Raw genomic sequence first — 16,870 nt, 5'->3', positions numbered from 1 at the left:
GCAGCGCCCGCCTATTGGTTACAGCTGGGTGGGCCCGAGGGAAGGGCAACATCTGTGTTTGCCCGCTCCTGGCTCCTTGACCCCTGCTGGAGTCCCAGTCTCTACACACGCCAAGTTTGTGGAGATGGACCACTGGTTCTGCACCAAGTAGTTATACATTTTTATAAAGAATAGATCCACTGCTTTTCTGTAGTGAGTCTTCTTCTGTTCCTAGGCCCTGAAGCTGTCTCGGTAAACGAAATCTTAGTCTCACAGCACAAACGAAATCCAAGGCTTGCCCTAGTTAGGTTCTGTGGGATCTACTTTGGACACGATAATCCAAGCGCTGATAACCTTGTCTGAGAAGGTTTCCGTACCTCTGTCTTGGGTTTTTTTAAATTTATTTTTATTTTTTATGTGAATGATGTTAAGACAAGTAGGTATTTGTCTACTCTTGATGAATAGTCGAGCTAACTCCGTTGGAGTATTTGAAGGAAGAGAATATTGCAAAAGGCTTTGGAAGTTGTACTCCCTGACAGCATTTCGATGTAATATTCCGATGTGGACTTCAGAGGCGATTCTGTGTAATTGTTTTGATTCCAGAACTTGTATCACACCTGATACTTAGTGGTTAGGGAAACTGAGGCACAGAACGAGTTCTTGGCTATGGGTCTCCTGGGAGTGTTCTGGCTAATGTGACATGAGACTGGAGGACAGAGAATCAGAGTTTGCCTGGCTCTTGACTGTGTTTTCTCTTATCAAGGCTGTACAGCCCGGCCAATGGTGAACAAGTTCTCTAACAGGTGTGTTACAGGACTTTCCTCTGAAGTGCCGTCTTTCCTCTGAGCAGTGAAGAAACGTTTAAAGGCACAGAAGGAAATCAGAGTGCGCAATGAAAGTTCTGTGAAATTTCATTAGCCCTTCTAGGGTTTCACTACATTTTTTTTTTTAAACCATGGGGGTACTTTGGAAAATTCTGAAATATTTTCTTATTGTGTCCTCACTGTGTTCTTGTAGTTACGACTTCCACTGGACAGATGTGCCTTAATACATGTGGCTCCCTTTCCATTAGTATGCCATGTGAGGAGAGAGAGAGAGAAAAAAGAAAACCTAAGTAGGTATTAAGTGATGGGATATACTATTACTTTAAGATTAAGCGTTTTGTTTAAAATTGGTATTCAGGCTGCCAGAGTTTATGGTCAAGTCCTGACTCCCAAGAAGAAAGATTCATAATGTAAATGTTGGAAGCTCCTTCTGTACTGGTAAATGGTTAGGAAGGAGCCAAATAGAGCCTAAACTGCTCTCAAAGTCGCAGCTGGCTGTAATTGTATTATGCTTTAGTGTCCACGGCAGTTAGGATGGCCAGGGTGTATGTAGATTTGGTTTCATTGCATTAGTACTTGTGTGACTTTCAATGGGACAGAGTAGCTTGGGGGTTCTTCTCCCAGCGACTCCAGGTAAGACTTGTCATGAAGAATTGGGTCATGCTGGGCAACGTCTGCGGAAGGTGCTAAATCAAGGTGTATATCTGAGAAATGCAGAGACTCAGGGAATTTTGCCATGTTAGAGTTGTACTAGAAACTTTATACTGCCCCGGAGGTTTGGGTCTGAATCTCTTGCTGAGGCAAAGCTGAGCTTAGAGATGTTTTTCTGGCTTAGCAGGGGCAGGGCAGGTATGTATAGGAGAGGGTTTTGTCTGGAGCAGATTATAATCTCTCATTCTATCCAGTTCTTTATACCTGGCTCCGCGGCTGTTCTAATGGTATTATTGAAAAGATGTCAAAACTCGGAGCATTGTTACTTGGACATTTTGTAAACTTCTACCACAGGCCTCATGTTCTGTGAGAACTTTCCTCCGTTTTCATCCCCTCAGCAAATCTGGGGGGTCGCTGCATGCCTGGTACTGCTCTTTGCTTTCCGTCCCTGGGTGGTTGGCTTCAGTGACCCTTGTGTGGCGTTCCTGTTTTTAGGATTGGTCCTATTTGCAGAACGGATTTTTGCTTGCTCTATAATCAAGACATCTGGCTGGGGAAATGAGTCTGTGTGGCGGTCCATCTTCTTAATGCACTCCCATTGTCTCCCCGAAATTTGATCTTTGATGCCGTTGTAATTGGCTTATTTGAGTTCTTATTGCTCCTGGATTTCTTCTCCCGGGTAAAGCAAGATAATGAGATCTGACATCATGTCTTTAATAAGAGGGAATGTGAAAAATATATAATTGAGTGTTGGTTATTTATTCCAGTGATGTTGGTTTTGACTATGCTGATCAAAAATACATTTCTAGTAATCTTTAGAGGTTCAGCCTCTAGTTTCAATCCAGTTACTAATAATGTGAGATTTGCTTTTAGTAGAAAGTTAACATAAAAATGATGTTCCTTGAAGATCAGAGGGCTGTGTGTGTATGTGAGTGTGTGTGTGTGTGTGTGTGTGTGTGTGTGTGTGTGTGTGTTTGGGGAGGGGGGAGGGCCACCAAAGCAGGCAGCAGGCAGCAGGCAGTTACTGAAGCTTTTCCAGTAGAGACCCTTCTAAGCCGTCAGGTGAGTCACATACTACCTCTGGCACGGGGCATGCTTCTTGTGACCACTAAGCCTGAGAAAAATACATAGTTGAAATGTTAGCATGCTTTTTACAGTCCCATCAAAAATGTATCCAGACATTTTCTTTCTTTCTTTTTTTTTAAATTTTATTTTATTTTTTGGTTTTTCAAGACAGAGTTTCCCAGTGTAGCTTTGCACCTTTCCTGGAACTCATTTGGTAGCCCAGGCTGGCCTCGAACTCACAGAGATCTGCCTGGCTCTGCCTCCCGAGTGCTGGGATTAAAGGCATGCGCCACCACCGCCTGGCTCCAGACATTTTCTTAACAAATAGATAAGGGCTAGTGAGATGGCTCAGAGGATAAAGTTGCTTGCTGCTGAACCAGACAACGTGAGTTTGTGCCTCAGAATCCACATGGTGGAAAGAGAGAGCCAACTCCTGAAAGTGGGCCTCTGACTGCCACACCTGAGCCAAGGCATAGAAACACACACAAAACAAACAAACAAACAAACAAACAAACAAACACATGTAATAAAAATTTAAAACTCAATATATACCATCAAGAGATTCTTAAAAATTACATTTATTTATTTATTTATTTACTTACTTACTTACTTACTTACTTACTTACTTACTTACTTCTTTATCTGAGTGTATGTATGTGGAGGTCAGTGGGAAGCTTTTAGTAATCAGTTCTTCCCTTCTAGCATGTGAGTTCTTAGGCCTGAATTTAGCTCATTAGGTTTGGGAGCAAGTACCTTAATCCACTGAGCCATCTAGTCAGCCCATGAGATATATTGACTACTTAAAAAAAGGTTAGCTTTTAAATTCATTTTACAACATTGGTAGTCATACCTATAGATTTTTGCTTATTCTTTTTTCTCTCATTTTATAATTTAAAGAATTCATATGTCATGAACTCTAATGAGGTGGTTTCAAGTGTGGACTTTGAAGCCACAGTGAGTTAGACAGGCCTGTTTCTGTCCTGGCTCTGTGACCTTTCTCTACCTCAGGCTTTCCATCTTTTGGAATGACAAGGACAGGGCATAATCCACAGTGGTAGAGCACTTTGCCCAGCGTGCATAAGACCCTGGGTTCAAGACCAGTACTGGGTTAAAAAAAAAAGTGACATCCGGATAACAGTAACGTGCCTCATTGGTTGTTGATGAGATAAGCTATGGTGTCACAAATTGGTGGTCATTACGTTGACAACAAATGGCAATGAAGTATTTCTAAAGAGTGGTACCATTAGAGGTGGAGCTTAGTGGTAGATAGAACACAAGCTTTGCATATGAGGCCCTGGGTTTGGTCCTCAGGCCCCACCTGCATGCCCAGCTTTAGCAGGCTTTCCAGCTGGAGAGGTCAGTGTGATCCAGGGCAAACTGCCCTTGCCTGGGAATCTAAGGCAGATATAGACCTCTTCAAAACGTCTCATCTGTGTGATCTTGGGCAAGTAGGAATCATTTCTGGTTTTTCTTCATCCAGAAAAAAAACAGAAAGGATGAGATTCCCGAACATTCTGTGCAGTCTTGAAATTTGCAAGTGACGAGAGTCTCAGTCCATTCAGCGTTTCTGGCTGCAATTCACAAGACCGGGCATGCGTTGTCTCCAGGCCAGAACTGTGGCTGCCGCAGTGGTCATACACATTTACAGTCACAAAGACTAAGGTTATCTTCCTGGACTTAGTCCCAAGAGATTGCAGACAAGGAAGTCTGGATCCCACGTGCGTGGGTCAGCTGGCTACCTGGTATCCTTGTGGGGTAGTGTGGCACTAAAAAGGAATGATAAGCAAGCTGATTGTTTCCTTGATATCATGGTACAGATAAATTCTGGGGCAAAGGAAGTCTCATGAAGGACTTCAGAGACATTTTCTCTGGGCTGTGTGATTCAGGCAAATGCTCCTTGGTTGCGGACGTCTGCCTTCCCCTGTAAGCACTCTGGCTTGCTGCCTGTACATCGTCACCTGGTTCTTTGTCAACTGTCCTCCTTTTCTTGCTCTGCCAACTTCGTGGTTTGCTGTATACCCAACTGCTAGGGTTTCAGAATGTCCAGGGTTCCCTCTGATGGATGGAATGATGGGCTGTTTATTTTGAGCTCCTCCGGCTGGATTTCAAATCCAGGTATTCTATTCATTGGGACCATTCCAGATGGACCTGACATCGTTTGAAAAAGAGGTCACTCCAACATAAGCTGGGTTTGCCACCTCCCTAGCTGTTTCTGGCATTCTTCATTCTACAAAGTCTATGGAAGGAGCAGTGCCTACCGCTTCCCGTGGTGGTGTTTCTATGCTGTCAACATGCCGGTCATCCTCCGTTGTTTCTTCTTGTGAACACTTGGCATCCACCAGCCATGCCTAATGACTGCTGTATTCACAGTTTGGCTTCCTTGGGTTCAGTGAACTGTGGGTTGGAAGTTAATCCTGCATCCAATCTGTACAGATTATCTCCTGGCTGTTATCACCTGCACAAAACTGGGTCACAAGTATTCGCATAGCATTGCCCTTGCATTGGTTATAAGAAGTTATCTAGAATGCAGGAAGTGCACAGGTTACCTGCAGATACTACAGCGGTGTGCATGAGCCTTAAGCATCTCGGGCTTTTAGGACTGTGAGGGTTAGGGAACTGGCAGCTCTTGGATACTAAGAGTTGATTCGATTTCTAGCTTGACTTTATTCATGGGAGGCCTCGTCTCCTCCTGAGAGACCACCTATTATAACCCTTGGTGCCCAGCTCAAACACAGTCTTTCTGAAGCTGCTTGTTAATGCAGTAGCCCTCAAGCTGCCTTTTTGTCTGAGTCCTTGTCACTCAATTGTGGTCTTTCTCACTGATCTCTTGCCACCAGGCACTGGGGCTACTGTGTGTTTCTCTGTGAGTCTCAGTGTTCCAAACTGACTATAAGACCAGTGGTGGCAGGGATCCTGATTTAGGCTTAAAGGACAGTGTACCTGTGCCATTTGATTAATTATTTTGCTAATAATGATCAGAAGTCCTTCTGGTCCTCATCATCTCTGTAAAGACTAGCAGTGGTGTGCTCCTGTGTACTGTGTATGGATTGCATTGCAAACCACTGGGATGCAGGGATGCAAGGACAAGGTTGCTCAGAAAGCAAGTAGATGGCTGTCCTGCTTGATGGACCAGGGCCACTCTGTGACCTCTAAAGAAGTTGCTTTCTATCAGGAGAAACAAATGGAGCTCTTGATGGACTCTGAATCTTTGATTGACAGACACCTGGAAGCTTCTGTCTGGTCTTTGAGCACACATTTCACCCACACTGCACACTCCCAAATGGCTAACCAGCTGTCCCGAGATACAGTGATAAGGAACTTCTAGGCGGTCAAGAGAGTCTGCTCTGTGGGAAGCTGAGGCTGCTGAACACCGAATGGTGTTCCATCAGTGTTTCCTTCGGCCAACTTCACCAGGCTTCTGCAGCATGCAGACCATTCCGAGCAAGTGATCTCGTAATGGCATTTTAAAAAACTGATAACATGTGTGGTTTTGAATTCTCTTGCTGTGCTGAATATTCCAATCTGCCACCTTCTTCTCAGAGTGCAGTTCTTGCTGATGACATCTGATGGAGAGCACAGCAGAACCACCGTTTCCTCAGCTCACAGGGAAGATCAACTATAGTTCAGACTTAGAGCCAGGCTGTCCAAGTTACCTAAATGGTTAGCCTCCGTTTGGATCTGTTTGTTATAAGGGCTTGGTAATCTAATCACACAGAGCTCTGGAAACAATGGCATTACAGCTGCAGTATTTGGGAGCAGAGCTGTTGATCCTTGACGGTTACAACCGTCTGGTAACTACAAAGCTCCTGTTAATGTGTGTTACAGCTGAGCCACACCTCGTTCAGAGACTCGCGGAAAGGTTGCCTTTTTAGTCTTCTGGGTAATACTTATCCCTCTTAGATTTATTTCCTTGCATATGACTGTTCTACTCTTCCCAAATTGGTTAGCGTGGTGATAAATTTATCACATTCACTACTGCATTCTTTTTTATTTTTTTTATTTTTTTCGAGACAGGGTTTCTCTGTAGCTTTTCGCCTTTCCTGGAACTCACTTGGTAACCCAGGCTGGCCTTGAACTCACAGAGATCCGCCTGGCTCTGCCTCCCGAGTGCTGGGATTAAAGGCGCCCACCGCCCAGCACACCACTGCGTTCTTTAGGATGCAGACCACAGCTATTTAGGCTAAGGTCTAGGTGGAATGAAATGGGTATCTCCACAGACTTCCTGAGATAGATGGTAAGCACTGTCCTCTGGTAGATGGGACTAATGGCCACTGTTTGTATCAGCACCCCATTGTTAATCTTCCTTCTTATCACAAGGATGTACACTGCATCCATTTTACCTCTCCCAAGTCTAACGTTGCCCCACCCAGGGACGTGGGGCCGATTCTCAAGTAACTTACTGTTGAGAGGCCTATTGGCTTCTTTCTCTTTGAAGTTCTTGTGTACCAGCCCCCTCCATGATCTCCAGAACCTTAGTCAGGAGCAACACGGAAGGAATGCCTTCTGCCTAGAATCTGTAGGCTCTGCCTTTGGTAATTGTAATGACAATGCTTACCTCCTGGATTGACTCTGGTTCTTTTCCACAGTTCCCCATAGATCTTCAACCCCTACGGTCTTACATATGCTAGGTGAGTGCTCTGTGTAACATCGAGTTATAGCCCCGCCCCATGAAGATACAGCCCCACCCCAAGGAGTTATAGCCCCGCCCCTTTCTCGCCTTTCTCATCAGAACATCGCCTCTCTCTGAATAAGACAAAGTCCAAGTAGACAGAGTTCACCTCGCTTCCTTGGTATTCTTCTACACCCTATCTGCGCGAAGCTCTGCCCTTGACCCTCGCTTATAAACTAAGATGAGATGAACATTTTGTTGAAAAAGTGCAGGGTTATTTGGGCCTCTGTCTGCCCTACCCAACTCTTTTTTTTTTTTTTTTTTTTTTTTTTTTTTTGCCAGAGCTGAGGACCAAACCCAGGGCCTTTTGCTTGCTAGGCAAGCACTCTACCACTGAGCTAAATCCCCAACCCCTCTGACCCAACTTTTCACACGGCTTCCTCATTTCTGTTCTTGAAAGTGGAGCAGGAAAAATAAAGTCATTCTTTAGTTTTGTTTTTGTTTACTTGTTTTAGACAAGTCTCTCTATGTAGCCCTGGCTGTCCTGGAACTCTCACTGTGTAGACCAGGCTGGCCTCGAACTCACAGAGATCCACTTGTCTCTGCTTCCCAAGTGCTGTTATCAAAGGTGTGTATCACTATCCCAACTCAAGTGATTCTTTTTATTGGTGTGAGCAGAAAGCTTGGGATCAGGAGGCCTGGCTCTCGGGTGCTCACTGGGCGTAATACCTTCTCAGGCTTCGCTAATGTCAGTCTCCTTTACAGTGGAAGATCTGTGGTCATTTTTATGAAGGGTTGCGATTCCTTATTTGAGACAAGGTCTCCAGTAGCTCAAACTGGCCTTGATCTCAGTAGGCGAAGCTGAAGATGAGCTTGAACTCCCAAGCCTTCTGCTTGTGCCCCGGGAGGATGTTTTAGGTGTGACTGAATTGTGAGTGGAATTTGGTGGAGGTGGATTCACATGGTGTGAGGCGGTGAAAACTGAGACCCAGGTGTACAACTGTGGCAGAGCCTGGTGGCTTTGCGCTTCAGAGAACCACTACCATGAGCAACCCGCTTAGCTCTTCAAAGCTGCTTTTCAGGACAGCCAGGATTTCAACTTGTCAAAAGTTCTCAGGAATGGAGTTCTGGAAGTTGCTTTTGCCTGGATGATCCCAGGCCCCCAGAGAATGAACAGGTTTCCTGTTCAAGGCCTGTTAACTAGGACTTTAGGAGAGAGAGAGAGAGAGAGAGAGAGAGAGAGAGAGAGAGAGAGAGAGAGTGTGTGTGTGTGTGTGTGTGTGTGTGTGTGTGTGTGTTTGTTGTAGATTGAACCCAGGGCCTCATGCACACAGAGTAAATGTTCTACCACTGAGCTATAGCCCCAGCTCCAAAACCAGGTTTGTTTTGTTTTTATGTATGTATGTATGTATGTATGTATGTATGTATGTATGTATGTATTCATTTATTTATTTATTTATTGTGGATGTGTATCAACCCCTGCATACATGCAGAGGCCCGAGGAAGATGTTAGGTGTTCTGTCCATTCTCTGCCATATTCCTTCCAGACAGAGCCTTTCTCTGAACCCGAGTCTGGGGTGACAAGTAGCAAGCCCCAGTGATCCTGCTGTTTCTGTCCTCCACAGCACCGGGGTTTATTGTGCTCTATGTGGATGTGGGAGACTTGAACCCAGGTCTTCTTGCTCATACAGCAAGTGCTCCTACACACTGTGTTTCTCTCAGCGGTGTGTTTCTTGTCATACCAAGTTGTTATGTGAGGTGCCCGTGGGATCACCAATAGGTTCAAATCTTGCTCATTGAAAACAAAACAGTGTGAAAGCATTCTTGATGCTTAGTTCAAAGGTCAGAATTTGGACAAAAATTTGGGCATTATGAGACAAAGCCTTCACATCCTTTCATTTTTAGCCTTCTTATCCAAATGTGTTAAAAATATTTGTAAAGATTTATTTATTTATTTTATGTATATGAGTGCTCTGTCTGCACATACACCTTTATGCCAGAAGAGGGCACCAGATCTCATTACAGATGGTTGTGAGCCGCCATGTGGGTGATGGGAATTAAACTCAGGACCTCTGGAAGAGCAGCCAGTGCTCTTAACCGCCCAGCCATCTCTTCAGCCCCGTATTAAAAATCTTAAAATGGGGACCTGAGGTTGCTTCACAATAGCATTGGACACCCCCAAACACTGGGTTATCTATGACTCCGCCACCCTGAACATGCCTGATTTCGTAAGAAAATTCCAGATTATCTTTGTGTTTTGCTTCCTTGTTTAACAGACACCATGCTGAGCTAGAGAAAATTCAGCTTCCCATGACCAGCTTATGGAGGCCTCGTCTTGGTAGACTACTAAGTGTTCTTTGGAGACTGCTTTATTAGAACAGGTTTTTGTTGTTGTTAATTATTTGATGTGTATGAGTAATTTGCCTCCATGTATGTATGTGCACCATGTGTGTGCCTGGTGCCCATGGAGGCCTGAGGAAGGCTGGGCTTCCTGGAACTGGAGTTAGACCGTTGTGAGCTGGTATGCAAGAACAGAACTCAGGTCCTCTGCAAGAGTTCTCCCTCCAGCCCCTAGAAGAGATTTTTAAATCTTAAAAAAAAAAAAAAAAGTATTTTGGAGCCAGGCGGTGGTGGCGCACGGCTTTAATCCAAGCACTTGGGAGGCAGAGGCAGGCAGATCTTTGTGAGTTTGAGGCCAGCCTGGTCTACTGAGCGAGTTTCAGGACAGCCAGGGCTACCCAGAGAAACCCTGTCTCAAAAAACTAACAACAAAAAATAGTACTATTTTGGTATATGTATATGCATTTATGTTTGTTTGTATGTATGCATGCATGTGTATGTATATGTACAGGCATGCACCGTGGTGTTTATGTGGAGGTCAGGGGACAACTTGCAGGAGTGGGTCTCTTCTTCCACCATGTGAATCCTGGGTTTTGAACTCAGGTCATCAGGCTTGGCGGTGAGTGAGTGCCTTTACCCAGTGAACCATCTCTCTGGTTTGAAGAGCCAGAGTTTCTTTTTCCTTCTGCAATCCTGGCAGGAATCTTTATTTTTATTAGCTATCATTCCACAGACATGGACACGCAGCAGGAGAAATAGGCAGCAGGCAGCTGTCAGGTGCAAATGAGTTTTGAAATAGTCCTGTTACTGTGAGTTGGGTTTGATCTGCAGGAGGAAGGTTTTAAAAAGATTTCCAGGCAGCGTATGCCACGGGTTGGGTCAGAACTGAAATTTGGATCGCATTCTTATGTGAGTCATGTTACCTCACTGGGCCCTGATGACATCATCTGCAATCCAAGGGTTTGGGACCATCCCATCCCACTGTGCATTCTACTCTCAGGTCACACCTCCCAACTGCCACCAGTGGTTGAAGGATAGAGAATGGTGGTTGAATTTAGGGCATCATGCTAGGCAAGCACTCTACCCTGGCTATATTCTTAGCCCCTCCCCCACTTTTTTTATCTTGAGGCAGGGTCTCATTAGCTGTCTAGATGGGCCTCAAAGTCACTTTGCAGCCCAGGCAGGTCTTGAACGTGCAATCTTCCTGTCTCAGCCTCCAGAACAGCTAGGATGGCAGGTCCATGCCACCAGGCCTGCCTGCATTTTTCAAGTTCTATGGAGGCAGGATGGTGCCTTAAGCCTCCTGTGGATTAACTAGCACGGTGCCTGATTCCCAGAGGCACCTAGACACCTGGCTGGCTGCATGCAGATGTTCAGGAGCTGGGTTTGAAGAGGTAGTCCAGTGTTGTATCTTCACAGGAGAGAAGGATGGTTGGTCTTCAGGGACGGCCCTGTCACAGCAGCTCATGACATTGTTGTCAGAGCCTTTCCTGAGCCGCCAGATGGAATGAGCCAGTACTAATCTAGGAATTATTTTAATTGAATTCTAAGGTGACTGGAGATAGATATTAATTTCTTTCTTTCTTTCTTTCTTTCTTTCTTTCTTTCTTCCTTCCTTCCTTCCTTCCTTCCTTCCTTCTTTCTTCCTTCTTTCTTTCTTCCTTCCTTCCTTCCTTCCTTCCTTCCTTCCTTCCTTCCTTCCTTCCTTCCTTCCTTCTTTCTTTCTTTCTTTCTTTCTTTCTTTCTTTCTTTCTTTCTTTCAGAGCTGAGGATCAAACCCAGGGCCTTGCACTTGCTAGGCAAGCACTCTACTATTGAGCTAAGTCCCCAACCCCTATAAATATCATTTTAGCAGCGGAACTTGATGTACCCCACTCTCCTTAGCTCTGGTAGAAAACATGCCCTGAAATCTATGGTACATTTTTTGATACATACTAGTTTTCAACTAAAGTGAGAACATTTATAATAGTTCATTCTCTTCCTTCTTTCTTTTTTTCTTTTTACCACCTTCAGCCCAATTTCCCTCTCAAAATGTGTGATCTTTCTTTTTATACAGGTTCTCACAGTGTAGCCCTGGCTGCCTGGAGCTCACTCTATAGAACAGGCTGGCCTTGAACTCATAGAGATCTTCCTGCCTCTGCCTCCCAAGTGCTGAGATTAAATGTGTGAGCCATCATGCCTGGCATAACAAATTTCTAAAACCTAGTTTATCATGTGGTTTTCTGGTGATTAATATAAAAGATGCCAAATTATACTTATAAGGAGCCAGGTTTTCAAGGCTGGCATCCCTTTACCCTTTAGGATACTCCAAGCTCAAGATGTTCTCTTTCATGGCTGCTTTAGACACCGGGCCAGGAACCTGTCATTGTTCTATTTGGGATTTGACTTGCTGAGGTTGGGGTAGGACTTCAGAACTCTCTAATCATCTGGAAGGGTCTTTCTAAAGCTTTTCTGCTCCAGGGAGTTTTTGTGGGGGTACTATTTGATTTTTGAGCCTTCACTGAATTTGGCCAATAATTATGTAGAGGGAGATGTTATGCTGGGTTCTGACAGAGCAGCAATAAGAGGCCTCCAGTTCACTCGGCTCTCAGTGCTGCTGAATTAACCATTGTGCTGCTGTTGTATAGACAGTGATGGGAGATGGTGTGTACAGGGTGCTTTCAGCAGCCTGAGTGAAGTAATTTGAAACCTTTTTTTTTCTGGAAGCCATGTCTGATAGACTAGGGATCAAATATTTTGCTTGGTTTTTTTGTTTTTTGTTTTGTTTTGTTTTTTTTTTTGCTTGTTTTTTCCTCCCTCAATCATGGTGTTGTCAATGTAATCTGTACTGTAAATATGTGGCAGCTTTGGTGACAGTAGGGAAACAAGAAAGGGTGTGGCACTGGACAGATGTCTCCAGGGCTGTGAGCAACTGCTGCTCTTACAGAGACCTGGAGTTCTGTTCCCAGCACCCATATCAGGTACCTCGCAACTTCCTGTTAACTCTATTCCAGGGGATCTCACACTCATTTCTGGCCTCTGTGGGCACCTGCACACATGTGCACATGCACTCACATAGGGGCGCACACACACACATACACACACACACACACACACACACACACACACACACACCAGAATACAACATTAAAGTAAACATAAAGAGCAGTGAAGACATGTTGTGAAAATCTGAGCTCATAAACGAAGCTGGAGGATCTCAGATGTTAGGATTCCAACACAAGCCATTGTTTTGTTCTGTTTTTCCTTAAGACACTTACACATGGTTCCTCGCTGCTCATACTTCAAAATGCTCAAAGTTGGGCTTGGGAATAAATGCAGTGGTTACAGTAGCTATTTGAGGAGGAGAAAAGTTTGGATATTATCAAACAGAATTATGTATAACAATTTAGTTTAGGGATTGTTGTAGCCCAGTGGTAGAGGGCTTGCTTAGCATATGCAAGGCCCTGCATTCATTCACTGGCTACACACACATAAACACACAAATGAAAGTCAAAACATAGACTCAACTAATTGAAGCTTGTTTTGACAATCTGCTTACTTATAATGGCTTTATGTCCTAAATTCATATGGAAGACTGGTGAGATGGCCCAGTGGAGGGCTGGGAGAGAGACTATATGGAAACATCTAGTTTTGTATTTTTCTGACCCCAAATACTTGAGAACACTATCAATTTTGCAGATTCTGGAGGTGTCTGATAAAGATCCTGGTGACCCTCTTGGTGTGTCAACAGTGAGCTGATGATTACGTTTTTTCCTTGTTGAGGGGCAGCTCTCCAGTCTGGGGCTAAGCACTCTGTTAGACTGAACAGCACCGAAGGCCACAGCTCACGCCAACAGTAAACAAGGGAAGGTCATGGGCCCTGCCCTATCTTGTCTTGGTGACCGTAAGGGGCATGGCTGTGCATACAGGGAGTACACTCTGCTTTCCATGTATTTTTGGGCACAGGGTGAGATGCATAGATTAGTATTTAAAGCAAAATCACACAGTCCTCCCGCGCCACAGTAAACAGCGTTGAACTTATGGAGCATTTAAAGTTGCACCAATTCTAGAAGATGCTGACGGAATGAATCACCGCCTCGTGTGTTGTTTTGACAGGAAGTGTATCACGTCTCAATAATTTCCTTAGCATTTTTTCCTGCCAGGTGCCTGTTTTCTTCTTGTTGGTAACTTATTCCTGTAGAATTCCAAATATGTGGTTGGCTTCCTGGACTGATAGCCTTTCGGGGTTCCTCTTCTCCCTTCTTCGGAGTGTGGTGATTTCTGTTTGTTTGCCCTGGAGAGCTATTTTGGACATGTCCAGTCAGGATGCCTTTGTCTGGAGAGAGGATCTTTAAGGAACTCAGCACGTAGGATTTTCCAAAGGGATTTGCAAACGTGGCCTTGGACAGATTATAGCTGAATTTACATGAAGCATTGTTCCCACAGATGAGGGATGGAGTTTGTTTTTCTATTATTGTATGTGTATATCCATATGTAACTAAGCAATAATTATTTTTTACAATGGGCATGAGATACCTTGAAATGAAACAAATTAGAAGCTGCCCTTTTCTTCTTTTACATTTATTTTGTTTATTTTTTGAGAATTTCATTTATCAATACTATATTTATATCATTTCTATCCTCCCTTTATCCCCTAATTTCTCCATGTCACCCCTCACTCTCTTTCAAATTCATGACCTCTTCTTTAATTTCTGTTGCCACATGCAACACACACACACTTACACACACACACACACACACACACACACACACACACAAATGTGGGCACACACATGCATAAAAATACAACCTGCTATGTTTAAGGCTGAGCTGACCACTTGGAATTGGATAACCTATTAGGGGGCTAGACCCTGGAGAAGACTGATTCTCTCTCTCTCAGCAGCCACTAATTGCCTGTAGCTCTTCACCTAGGGGTAGAGCCTTGTTAGAATTCCTCCATCCACATTGGAATGTCAGCCAGTATTGTCACTGTGCTGGTCTTATTTAGGTCACCATGTTGTTAAGATTTCACGGGTGCAGCTCCCTGTTGTGTGTAGAAGACACCATCTCTCAGCAGACATTCTGATCTCCTGGCTCTGACAATCTCCCCAGCTCCTCTTCAGAAAGGCTCCTTGAGCCTTGGGAGTAGGGGTTGAGTTGTAGAAGTATCAGATGGGGCTGGGTATCTCACGGTCAGTTGATTTCTACACTTTAACCAGGTACGGATTCCTGTGGTGGTCTCTGTTGCTGCAGAAAGAAGTTCCTCTAATGAGCAGTGAGAGCGACACTTGCCTGTGTATTTATGTTTGCAGGTATTTAGAATGCAGCTGGAATTACACTGGTTTCGGAAAGAGGCAATGGAAGGTCCTTTTCTAGTTTCCATGGCTTTGTCAACCACAGGTTGAATTCCCTACTGTTGAGTGGGAGTCCAATTAGGTAACTGCTGGTTACCCCTAAGAGGGAAAACCTCTATTGCACCCTTGGATATATCTTGTTATAGTGGTCATTGGTATGGTTCAGAAGCTTTACATATGGGTAAGACTTTTAATTATTTTTCTCCCCTGGCAGGTTGCATAGCACCTTCTGATGCTTTGATGGCTTAATCAGCAGGGAGGAGGCTTCCTGGTCAGCTCCAGCTCCATCTTCTACATGCATTAGACATAGGTTTTGAAAGAATCAAGAAACCATCTTTTTCTAAGTAAAGAAATTACATAGACACATGTAAAGATGCTTTTTGTCATTAATTCAGCAACTTGTGCAGTTGATGGGAATATTATATGTTTGCCTTTGAACATTTGAGTTTCTGAATTAGAAAAAAATATGTATCTGCAAATTCAAATAAGCTTCATGATAATAATAGACATTCTGTAAATTCTATTGACTTTATAATTGTGTGATTTAAATGTAGTTGTTTACTAACTACTTTCCTTCCTTGGCAGTATAATTTTTTGGTTTATATTTCCTGCATTTCCTTGTTTTTTCTTTCTTTCTTTTTTTTGGTGTATATGTGTGTGCCTGTGTATGTGTATGTGTGCATGTATATGTACATGCCTATGGAGGCCAGAGTTAGATGTTGGGTGTTTTTCTCAATTACTCCCCACTTTATTCTGTCTTGAATCTCCTGCTGGGACCTGTGCTCACTGATTTGGCTAGACTGACTGACCAACATGCTATAGGGATCCTCTTGTCTCTGCCTCGCCAGAGCTGGGACTGTGGGCACATGTTGCCACACTTGGCTTTTTTATGTGGGTTCTGTATACCTTAATCAGGTCCTCATACTTGAGCTAGAAGTACTGTTGCCACAGTCCCCCAAATGTCCTTTACTTCTTTACTCAATATAGAGTTATTGAAGAGTATTTTTGTCGTCGTTATTGTTGTGAGTCTAGGGATTGAACTTCCGGTTTTGTGCTAGTCAAGTACGTTGTCACATCTGTAGTGAATCATGCATTGTAAGGGCAAGTATACAACAGATAACTTCTGATGAAAAACAACAGGGTTTTCAACTTTCAGGAGCATTTGCTTCTTGTGATGTGTGGTTACGCGCTGTAGATTGTGAGCATGTGTCTATGAAAGCTAGCCCTGTTTAGTATATTTAGTGTATTGGCATCAGAATACCATTGAAGTAATAGGTTGGCCTCAGACTCACAGATATTTCTGCCTGGTACTGGTATTAAAGGTGTGTACCGTTGGCCAGGTGTGGTGGCGCACGCCTTTAATCCCAGCACTTGGGAGGCAGAGGCAGGAGGATCTCTGTGAGTTCGAGGCCAGCCTGGTCTACAGAGTGAGTTCCAGGATAGCTAGGGCTGTCTCAAAAAACAAAACAAAACAAAACAAAAAACAACAACAACAAAGGGTATGTGCCATGTTCAGGCTAAGGCTTGGATATTTCTATTGCCAAACAAATGGCTATTTAATGATCACTATTCTGTCTGTCTGTCTCAGAAAGCTCTTGTCATACAGGCTTGACTGGGCTGGAATTTGGGATCCTCCTGCTCTGCCCCCACTGAGTGCTTGTAGGTGTGCACCATCACATGCAGCACACATTCTGGTAGGTGTGCACCATCACATGCAGCATACATTCTATTTAAGTAGAGCTTTCCTTTTCATCACTGATATCAACAACCATTTAAAAAGTTCAAGGAAAAAAAGATGAAACTATGCTCTCTGTAAACGGAGCAGCTCAGGATCTACTCTGGGTCAGCCAGCCAGTTAAGGATTTATTCTCTAAAAGTCAGCATGGCAAATACTCATTTTTTAGTGTGCTGCATTGGTTTAAAATGCAGTTGGTCTCTCAAAATTAAACAGTAGGTTATGGGTGCAAATCAAGTGTAACTTTAGTTTTTTTTTCTTTGGGGGAAGGGCAGGGATAGTATCTCAGAGTGCACACACAGCTGAGAACTCGTTATGTAGCTAAAGCTGGACT

General features: G+C 43.9%; 1 protein-coding gene across 1 annotated transcript in view; it reads left to right on the top strand.

The window, feature by feature from the left end:
* Arhgef28 (Rho guanine nucleotide exchange factor 28) overlaps nucleotides 1-16,870 on the top strand; it is a 328,408-nt gene that overhangs the window by 1,118 nt on the left and 310,420 nt on the right. The gene's annotated exons all lie outside the window — the stretch shown is intronic.

Source organism: Onychomys torridus, chromosome 15 (assembly GCF_903995425.1).
Source record: "Onychomys torridus chromosome 15, mOncTor1.1, whole genome shotgun sequence".
Lineage (NCBI taxonomy): Eukaryota > Metazoa > Chordata > Mammalia > Rodentia > Cricetidae > Onychomys > Onychomys torridus.
The sequence above is the reverse complement of the archived record's forward strand: the minus strand, read 5'-3'. Positions and strand labels throughout refer to the sequence as shown.